The sequence below is a fragment of the Vombatus ursinus genome, unplaced genomic scaffold (assembly GCF_900497805.2).
Source record: "Vombatus ursinus unplaced genomic scaffold, bare-nosed wombat genome assembly UNPS02014826.1, whole genome shotgun sequence".
Taxonomy (NCBI): domain Eukaryota; kingdom Metazoa; phylum Chordata; class Mammalia; order Diprotodontia; family Vombatidae; genus Vombatus; species Vombatus ursinus.
Genome location: NW_020954604.1, coordinates 12,755,483 through 12,766,265, shown reverse-complemented (window position 1 = coordinate 12,766,265; position 10,783 = coordinate 12,755,483).

Here is a 10,783-nt window from a genome sequence, read left to right as displayed (position 1 = left end):
CTCTATCCATTGTGCTACCTAGCTGCGCTTAGGACAAAAGCCTTCACTTCACCATGAGAGCTAAAAAGCTATGACTGAATCTTATATAAAGTATAATCAGTCTTTGAGGTTAATGGCCTATCTCACTCTAGCTCTTCTCCATTTTAGATAGGGGTCAGGGAATGGGGCACTGGTCACCCAAAGAGGGGAGGGATTATGACCAAGGTGGAAGCAAGGTACAGTGGAAGAGTCTGGGACCAGAAGACAAAAGTCACAAGAGTCCCCTACTGGCCTTCGGCTAGACTGAGATAACAGTAAAGACATCTCTGCGTTGAGATATTTCCTTCTCTCTCTCTGCCCTCCCCACCCCCATTGCAAACTCAGCCAGTGATGTGCAACAAAGGGCTGATGAAAGTGTGTGTGTTTTAAAGCATGGACATTTCATGAAAGAGAATCTGTCCCAGAGGATTCCATGTACTGCTTTTATATCTCCAATAGGGCACTTAGTACACTGTTAAGGCTTCCTGATGTAGTGGAAAGAGCTCTGGATTTGGAGTCAGAGGACCTGGGTTCAGATCTTAGCTTTCCCATTTATTACCTGTATGACCTTGGGCACTTGCCATTCACCTTCTCAATGTCCTCATCTGCAAAATGAAGGGGTTAGATTATATATGAACTCTAAACCTAGGGTCTTAGTACATAACAGTTCAGTATTGAACGTCTGTAGGCAGCTAGGTGGTGCCTAGGTAGAGCACTTGGCCTAGATTCTGGAACCCTGCCTTAGACACTTACTAGCTATTTGTTCTTGGGCAAGTCTCTTTAACTCTGCCTCAGTTTCCCCAACTGTAAAAGTCCGATAACAATAGCAATTGACCTCACAAGGATGTTGTGAAGATCCAGTAAGGTATTCGTAAAAGTACTTATTACAGTGCCTGGTACATAGTAGGTACTTCACAAATGCTTGTTCCCTTTCCCTTCTCCTACTGAATTGGTCATAGGTGGACAGCTACGAATAGTGGAAGGGACTGGCAAATGAATTACTAGGAAAATACCTTATCAGATTGTTCTCAGAGTCAAAGCCTGATCCTCTATTTCTTAACAGAAGGCATATACTTTCTACCAAAAGTTGAGAACACAGTGATCTTTCCAAAATAGCTCAATTACATGTTTATATAGTTTATACAGCTTATTTATAGCTGGTATATGAAACATTCTGTCTAGGTTACCTCCTTACTCAGCACTCACAGGTTGGGTTGCCTTCCCAAAGGGCAAATACTTCTCCCAGTTTCTAGAGTAGTCTGTGAAGGTTTGCACTCCTAGTTCACGGGTCCCCATCAATTTGTTTCCCTTTAGCAGTAAGGCAGTAGATAAAATTACCTCAAAGCAAACACATTTACTAAGACAGCATAATAAGAATAGTCATTATAAAACATTTCCCCCTATAAAACAGGGGTACGCGGTCCCATAACTACAATGCCTATGTTAAGTGGAAAGACTGGCCTATGCTTAGAATGCAATGGTAGAGGCATAAGAGACCAAAGGCATTTTAGGCCTCTAGTACTGAATGGTCTCTGGTTCTGCTTTGGGGAGTCCTCATGCAGCTTGCCTCTGGATCCAGCATCTCTGGTGGGTTGCTCAGCTGAGATCCCAGGGTTTGCTTCTTTCCACTTTTGATCACCAGGCCTTGTGATCTCTTGAATTCATAGTCTGCTCACTTCTTTGCTGTCTCAGGTTTCACATTCCTTGATCTTTGAGTATCCTTGATCCTTATACCCATATCTGTTGGGAGAGCATGTGTCTACTCCCTCAACTGTCCTTCAAACTCTCTCAAATTGGCTTTCTAACAGATGGATGAGTTGCCTCCTACTGGGTGAGCAGGTTCTGTGCTAGATGCCATGGCCAATCCGGAGTGGTGATGGACAGAAATCCCCTTCTCCTCTCTTGCTGACCCCTGGTGGAGGCACAGGACTCACGCTCCACCTACCTGCTCCTGGAGCTGTGTGTTGGCTCCATGGTTAACACCTCTGCTGTTAAGTCTCCTTTAACTGCACCAGGCTGCCTCTCAAGTAAAAGATTAAAACTATTTCTGCAATGATGCACTATTACCAAAGCTAAAAGATCTCCTTTTGGAACACATGGTTAAAAGCAAAAGCAGCATACACCCATGAATAAGGGTCTTACCAACAGTCCTGATGGAGAATACAGGCATAGAATTCAAAGTCTTTCTCCCTAACAGAGGACATCTCTAGATCCCTGTGAATAGGATTCCTTTCTTGACATCTGCATCTTGGGCCAGCAAAAAATGAAACAATTAGAAAAGACTGTTTCAACCATCTAAGGAACTGATTTCCAGCCAGTAGGAAGGTTTAGCTGTTCAGCAAAGGAAGGACTGCATATACATCACAATATTTTTAGCAGCACTTTTTGGGATAGCAAATTATTGGAAGATTGGGAAGGGAATGAGTATTAAGTTCCTACTATGTGGTAGGCATTGTGCTAAGTACTTTACAAATACCATCTCATTTGATCCTCACAGCAACCCTGTCAAGTGCTAATATCCTCATTTTACAGTTGAGGAAACTGTGGCAGACAGAAACTAAGTGACTTGCCCAGGGTTAGATAGCTCACGTCTGAGGTCAAATTTGAACTCAGGTCTTCCTGATTCCAGGCCTCCTCAGTTCTTTACCTAGTGCCTGGGATTGGGGATTAGCTGAACAAATTGTGTCATTGTGAATAAAAAGCAATATTGTACTGTAAGAAGCAATTAAGGAATTCAGATGAACATGCAAAGATTTTTATGATCTGATGTAGAGTGAAGTAAATAGAACCAGGAGAACAACGTAAACAATGACTACACTAACACAAATGAAAATAACATTTAAGGCAGCCTAACTCTGATTAATTATAATGACCTATCTTGGATCTAGATGACAGATAAGGAACCTGCCAGAAAGGTCCAAGTATCATAGATCTGGAGCTGCAGGCCCCTTAGAGACTGTCCAGTCCAACCTCTCGATTTACAGATGAGGATAGTGAAGCCTAGAAACTTTAAGAGATTTGCACATAAGGGCCAGAAGGAGGATTTGAACCTAGGTCCTATGATTCCAAAACCAGTGCTTCTTCCATTGTCTTCCTCTGTAGTAGGGTGAAAGACTATAGTTACAGAATATTACATATGCTGCCAGATGTGTTCATTTTGTGATAAGTTTTGTTTAATTGTGTTTTTTTTCTATCATATAAGTGAAGGTTTTATGTAAAGTGGTATATTGGGAAATGATTGTGGTATAAAAAGGGGGCAAAAATGAAACCTCTCTCTCTCCCCTTGTGTCTTTCTTCTCTCTCCCCCTTGTGTCTTTCTTTTTCTTTCTTATTTTCTTTGTTTCTTCCTTCCTCTCTTTTTCTCTTCTTTCTTTTCTCCTTCCTTCCTTGCTTCCTTCCTTGCTTCCTTCCTTCCTTCCTTCCTTCTTTCTTTCTTTCTTCCTAGGAAAACTATATTGTTCATTATTACATTGTGGATAAACATTCCCAAAATGAACAGCTTACAGAAAACTTCCAGGTCCTTGAACCATCACCCAGGACATGGAGTATAGAAGAAAATGTCAGCATACAAAGGTATATCACAAAGAACTTGAGTTAAGAAGCATTGATTTGATATCAGTTCTCCTTCCTTCAAACTAGATTTCACTCCAGACAGATAAACCTAGATATGTCTTCTGCTTAATGTTTTGTAGAAAGAAATGGTTACCCCAAACTCACATTATTCAATATCCCCTTATTAGCCTCCATCTCTCATAAAATCACAGGAATGAGATTTTGAAAAGGACCTTAGAGATTACCTGGTCCTGAAACCTGCCTCATGCAGGATCCCCTTTTACAATATCCCTGTGGGGTGGGGTGGGGGAAGGGAGGATTGGGTCTTTGAATCTTTGAATACTTGAAGTGATGAGGAGCTCTCAACCTCACATGGCAACCTGTTCTCTTGTCAGACAGCTCTAATGGTTACAACGTTCCTCCTGATATTAAGCCAACGTCTTCCTTCCTACAATATCTACTCCTTGTTCCTAGTTCTTTCCCCTGGAGCTACATAGAAAAATCTACTCACAGCATCATAGACTTTCAGAGTTGGAGGGGACCTCAGCAGTCATGGACTCCAACCGAGAATCCCTATTGTGATGGAATTGACAAGTGGCCATCCAGCCTCTGCTTGAAGACCCCCAAGAAGGGTACAACCCATTGTACTTTTGGACAGATCTAATAGTTAGGGGATTTTCCCCTGGCATTGAGCCTATGTCTATCTGTCAGTGTTTCTCATGCATTGTTCCGTATTCTGCACCCTGGGATAAACAGGACAAATCTGATCCTTCTATCATGTGAGAGCCCTTCAGGTATTAAAGACAGCTATCAAGCCTCCCTAGATTTTTTCTTTTCCAGATCAGATATCCCTAATTTTTTTCTACCGATTCTACTACGGCATGGTCTGTCTCAAGGGCCCTTACCACCCTGGTTGCTCTTCTCAGGATTCTAGCTTCTCAATGTCCGCCCTCAACTGCGACATCTAGAAGTGAACATCACACTTCAGATGTGGTCGTGGCAGGGGAGGTTAGGCCAGGACTATCACCCTTAGTCTCCTTATACTCCTGCCACATTAAAGCCCTTCAAATATTTGAAGACAGAGGTTACATCCCCCCCAATCCTCACTCTCTCATTCTTCTCCCTACTCTGAAGTTATGATTAGCTTTCTTCAATAAGTAGTTATGAGGCATCCAACAGAAATTCAACTGAGTGCCAGGTTCTGGGAGGGATACAGAAATTGGGAAGCCCCTCTGCTTCAGAATGCTGAGAGTGTAATTGGGGAAACAGATTTATACAAGTGAAATAATTAGGGCAAGATGCAGGCAGGGGTGGGTAAGTGCCCAGAGCTGTGTGTAGGGTAAAGACAGTTAAGTGCTAACCAGTTCAGATGAACGTGAGAACTATGTGGGTTGGAGTGGTCAGAGGTGTCATCCCACAGAGCAGTTGAAATTCAAAGGATAGACAGGATTTAGCTAGTAATAACAATGCCTTACATTTATAGAATTTCCTCTCTCCTCTCCTTCCCTTCCTTACTTCTTCTTTTCCTCTCTCCTTCCATCCTTCCCTCCCTCCTTCCTTCCCTTTCTCCCTCCCTCCTTTCCTTCCTTCCTTCCTTCCTTCCTTCCTTCCTTCCTCCCTTCCTTCCTTCCTTCCTTCCTTCCTTCCTTCCTTCCATAACACAAAACTATTCATTCATTAAAACACTTAAATGGGCTAGCAGCATCCCATCCATCCCCTTGTATTGACTGCCTATGGAAATATCCTATTAATTTCAACCATATTTAAAACTCTCTTTGTGTTTTCTGTTTCTATAGTTTTTGGAGTGCTGCTGTGTTGAAATGGAAGTCAGAAGACCTGTATAGGAGTTCTCTTTTAACTTCTTAATAGACATTGGGCAAAAGAGGGAACAAGAATTTAATTTAACAGATATTTATTTCTAACACTTGCCTTGTTCTGAGAGGAAGTGCATGTGCTGTATAGATGGCCAGACCTGGTGTCAAGAATACCTGTGTGTTAGGCAATTTTTTCAGCTGTGCCTGACTCTTTGTGACCCCATTTGAGGTTTTCTTGGCAAAGATGCTGGAGTGGTTTGCCATTTCCTTCTTCAGCTCATTTTACAGATGAGGAAACTGAGGCAAACAGGGTTAAGTGACTTGCCCAGGGTCAGTCAGCTAGGAAATGTCTGAGGCCAGTCTTCCTGACTCTCTAGGCCCAGGTCACTGTGTCACCTAGCTTCCCTGTCAAGAATACCTACTTTGGTTCAAATCCTACCTTAGATACTTGCTCTGTGCATAATTCTGTGCAAATCACTTAGTGTCTCTGAACCTTATTTTCCTTATCTGTAAGAATGGAAATAACAATAGCACCTGCCTCATGGGGTTGGGAGGATAAAATGAGACAATAGAAAGCATTTTGTAAACCTTCAAGTGCTAGTTAAAAATGAGTGATGATTATGAACTACCTTACAAGGCTGATTCTTAGTTTCCTAAGCTGTAGGATAATTTAAATGATAATTATCATTATAAATGGCATTTATGTATGAAGTATTATTATCCCATTTACATATGAGGAACTGAGACATAGAGAAGTTAATGGTTTCACGGCTAGCAAGTATTGGAGACAGAATTAGAGCCTGGTCTTCCTGACTCCAAGTCTAGCACCAGAAGCTTAGACAGATAGCGTCTAAGGTCCTTTCTGGCTCTAAATCCTACAAAATTTGAGGATCAAATTAGGTGATGTGAGTGAAAGTACTTCGTAAATGATAAAGGATTCCAAAAGTATTATTATTATTATTATATATCATGATCTTTGATTTGTATAGACTGAGAGGAAGAGGAAGTGAGGAAGAGTGTGTGTATATGGGGTGGGAGGGGGAGTGAGAAGCATACTGCATTGAAAAAGTAATTAAATTTAAAAAGAGAAATGGAAAATAGGACCTGCCTTCAGATCTTGACTCTGTCACGTAATACTCATATGACCTGAGAGAGGTGATTTGCTAGGGTTGTTTTTGTTCAGTTGTGTCTGACTCTTTGTGGCCTGTGGACCATAATGAAGTTTTCTTGGCAACCTGGAATGGTTTACCATTTCCTTCTCTAGTGGATTAAGGCAACCAGAGGTTAAATGGCTGCCACTTAACACAGCTAGTAAGTATCTGAGGCTAGATTTGAACTCAAGTCCTCCCTTTGAAGTCAAGGACCTTTCCTAAAGGTCCAAGCAGGGGTGGGGAACTTGTGGCCTTGAGGCCACATGTGGGGGACCCTTTAGGTCCCTGGGTGCAGCTTTTTGACTGAATCCAAGTTTTACAGAGCAAATCCTTTTACTAAGGGGATTGGCCCAATGCCTTATCCACTGCGCCACCTAGCTGCCCTTGCTTGTACGGAGGCTTCTTACATTCTAACCAGTGTTAAATCAGGGTTTGAGAGCAAGCCTGATTTCAGCTGCCCTTAGTTCTGGTACAAGAAACAAGACATTGTGAACCCCGCTTGGAGCTCAGAGGGAGCAGCTGGTGGCGGGGGAGGGGGTAACCCTAAAGAGAGCTGCTGCCTAGATCTCCTGGTCCAGTTTCCCATCCTGGCCACCCTCCCCCATCCCAGCGAGAGGAGATTAGGAGATTATTCTTCGTTAAGAAAATCTGAGCACCCCTTCTCCAAGGATTTTAATCCCTGGCAGTCCCTTCTGGCACCTTATTTCTATTTTCACCCCATCTCCTTCAGGGTGTCAGCCCGATTGGCCACTCAAGGATTTAGCGAGGACTTTTAACACCCGCTGTGGGGACAAGGTGGGGGGGGGTTGTCAGAAGATAATGGGATAGGTCTGAACCATCCTGGGCCTGGGGGAGGGGAGAAAAGAAGGCCAGACACTAGATGTGGGAATTAAGGATAATGTGCTAGTTGTACCTGCCTTCCTCCTTCCCTTCAGCACCTTTCTTTTTCTCTGCCTCTCCTCTGGATGATTTAAGCAGTCATCTCTCCCCTTCATTACTCTGTCCAGAAGCGTCTGTGTGCTTGCTGCATGAAAGAAAATTTATCTGTGTCTGTATGAATGTGCATTAGCTTAAAAAAGAGTGCATGTCCCATTGAGAAGGAGAAAGGGAGCAAACCCTGACCCTAACCCCAACCTTCCCATCACGACACCAGTGTAACCTTGGGAGAGAAGATGGGGAATGTCATGGAAGGGAAGACGGTGGAGGAGCTGAGCAGCACCGAGTGCCACCAATGGTACAAGAAGTTCATGACCGAGTGCCCATCCGGCCAGCTCACATTATATGAGTTCAGACAGTTCTTTGGCTTGAAAAATCTGAGCCCCTCGGCTAGCCAATATGTGGAGCAGATGTTTGAGACATTTGACTTCAACAAGGTGAGTGGGGACAAAGAAGGCCAGGCATCCCAAGGAGTCTTGGAAGGCAGGTTATAGCATCATAGGAGGAGCAAATCACTTCACCCCTCTGGGCCTCAGTTTCCCCCTCTATAAAATAAGGAGGTTGGGATAGATGGCTTCAAAGATCTAAATCTATTATCTTAGCAATGATAAGGAAACTTAGAAATCATAAGATCAAAATCTAGAGATGCAGGAGGCCTCAGAAGCCACCTTAGTCCAACCCTCTCATTTTACAGTGGAGGAAACTGAGGTCCAGGGAGAGTGACTGGCCCAGGGTCACACTGGTAGTATACCCCAGATTCAAACCCAGGTCCTCTGACTCCAGTTTTAGTGGTCTTGTTATTCTATCATAGTTACACTAGCTGGAAAAAGAGAAGTGGAAGCATCGCTTTTGTTTGTCCAGGGACAAGACAAGAAGGAACTCAAATTGCAGCAAAACAGACTGTGGCTAGATGGTAGGGAAGACATTGGTAATTGGAGGCTCTAATCCTTGACCATCTTCTTCATGTCCTTGGGCAATGGGTTGTCCCAAACCAGGTATGGGGACCTAATGAGACCCCTGAGAATTAGAGGGAGTGGGGAAGGAGAGAAACATCCCGGAGCCAGTTTCCTAACTTGGACCCTGAAGAGGGGGTCTGTTTGACCTTTCCTTTGGCTGAGGTCTAGACTTGCCTGGGGGCCACGTTACCAACTTAAATGTAAGGCATCCTGAAGCTAGAGGGGAGTAGATAGGGGTACGGGCTAAGGGAACTACTCTTGATCCAAATTCAAGACTGCCTGAGTCTGTTCCCAGCTACTCTATAGTTAGTTCCGTGTGTCCTGGATCCAGAGATGACCAGTTTTCCCTCCCAGCACACAGTTGCTGCCCTGACCCTTACAGGTTTTTGTTATTGTTGAGTTGTTTCTGTCGTGTCTGACTCCTTGTGACCCCATTTGAAGTTTTCTTGGCAAAGTTACTGGAGTGGTTTGCCATTTCCCTTTCCAACTCATTTTACAGATGAGGAAACTGAGGCAAATAGGAGTAAGTGACTTACCCAGGGTCACACAGCCAGTTATGTGTCAAAGGTGGAACTGGAACCTAGGTCCTCCTAGACAGTTTGTTGTAGTGGATAGAGAAACTTCCTTGAAGACACTATCTCGCTGTCTGGCTTTTACTTAACCTCTTTGTGCCTCTGTTTCTTTATCTGTACAGGAAATAAAGTTCCATTCTGATGCTTCCTGGTTTGTGGAGGTGACCCTCGGGTCATGCCATGGAAGACAAGTTCTGGAGGGCCCTCCCAACCTGGCATAGCCTTTGAGAACCTTAAGGAACCTTCATGACACAGGGGAGTATTAGAGTGGAACCTTATTTCCCTTTTACAGATAAAATGAGGACCAGAGGTTGAATGACTTCCTCAGAACCACACGGAGTATCATCCCATCACCAGAGGGATTATTTGTTCTATAGGTATTTGCCCAATGTACCTCATGAAAAGGACGTGACTTGGAGGGATTGCCATTGGCATTGGTTGGGGGGCTGGGAGTGGGAGAAGTACCCATATAGGCAAAATCCCAGCTCTTTCAAAGTACAAAACCTTTTTAAAAAATGAGATAATACTGCCTGTCCTGATTGCCTCACTGGATGGTTAGAGGCAACTAAGGCAACTGAAACTCTAATGTAAATTCTTATTATTAAGATTGACTTTTTCCACTGTCCTGTGGACCCAGGACGGACCACTATTTCTGGATTGCCCTCAGAAGAAAACAAACAAGGCTAAATCACCCTTTCTCTGCCTCCTTGGCCCAGGCAGCAGGCTGCAGGCCCTTTCGAGTGAAATTGTTCACTGAGCCTGATAATGCAATAATGAGTCTTTCTTGTTTTTTCCTGGGGCCAGGATTAAGCTGAAAATGTGGGAGAGGCTGACCTGAGTTCTGTTGGGTCGGACCTGGGTCTACAAGAGACACTTGGGAGACTCTGGGGGCTGGTAAGGACTCAGGGCTATTTTCAACTCATATAAAGCAGATTATGGGTTTGGGGCAACGGAAATAGAAAGGACTTCAGTCTGGTGCTTGAAGCTTTTTCCTGGGGGAGCTGGGGGGAGGAAATGTAGCCAAGGTAGGAGGCAGCTGAGTCATCCAGACCGGGAGTGAAAAGAAGCAGAGAAAAGAACAATCCAGGCAGAGAAGCAGCTGTAGGGAAATGGGAGTTACCTGTACTGCTGTGGACAGATCTCTAGAACCCAGAGGTGGGAATGTTGGAAGGGGGAAGGTAGGATAGTGGCCTCAGCAGAAGCACTTTACCAGCCTGACAGCTCAGACTCTAACCCTAAGGAGTTCATGGGGAACACTTGGAGCTCACGAAACAAGTAAGTTCTTCCCCAAGAGAAGAGAGCTGCACCCTCTGAAAAGCAGTGATGATTTTGATCCATACGTACTGTTAGCTGAGATCACCCAGTAAAGATCAGTGGAAGGAGAAATGAGTGGTTATGGTCTTCGACTTCCTGCTGAAAGATACAGTCTCTGATAACCATCAGGCAGCTAGTGGTAGAGCACTGGGCGTGGAATCAGGAAGATCTGAGTTCAGATTTTACCTCAATCATTTACTGGCTGTATGACCCTGGACAAGTCACTTAACCTCTTTATGCCTTCAACTGTAGGGAGATGATGATAGCACTTACTTCACAGGGTTGGGGAGAGGGGAAGCTGTTAGCACAGTGCTTAGCACATAGTACGTGCAATATAAAAGTTTATTCCCGAACCTGTATCATCTAGAAATTCTTTACCTGCTTCTATTCACTTCCATCTCTAATCTATATTCTGTGCAGGAACATGTGCATGAATAAGTAAATACAGAATGAATATATATATATATATA